We start from the raw sequence: 370 nt of genomic DNA, 5'->3' as shown, positions 1-370 counted from the left end.
GTCCAGCCTAAGGCCGCGGAGACGAGCCGGCCTGGGGGAGGAGGGGACTCCCGCCCGCTGGACCTTCGGCCTCAACACTCCCAGCCCCAGCGCGCCCACCTCTCCCGCCGGAGCTGCCCTCCGAGGGGCTCTTCCCGGCACGCAGTGCCTCGCCTGCTCCCCTCCCCCCCGGCTCGTGTTCTCCCGCAGTCTCTGCAGTGTCCAGAGATGCTCCGCCGCAGACCCGGGACCCCTTAGGCGCCTCTTCCCGTCCCTCTGCCAAATCACAACGCCTGTACTTTTCCAGCTCCCTCTTTCTCTCTTGAAATTGAAAGTTATTGAGGTCGCTCAGGGTTGTTGCTCCAGCAGTTTCCTTCCCCGCCCCCTCCCT

Source organism: Galeopterus variegatus, unplaced genomic scaffold (assembly GCF_000696425.1).
Source record: "Galeopterus variegatus unplaced genomic scaffold, G_variegatus-3.0.2 Scaffold193, whole genome shotgun sequence".
Lineage (NCBI taxonomy): Eukaryota > Metazoa > Chordata > Mammalia > Dermoptera > Cynocephalidae > Galeopterus > Galeopterus variegatus.
The sequence above is the reverse complement of the archived record's forward strand: the minus strand, read 5'-3'. Positions refer to the sequence as shown.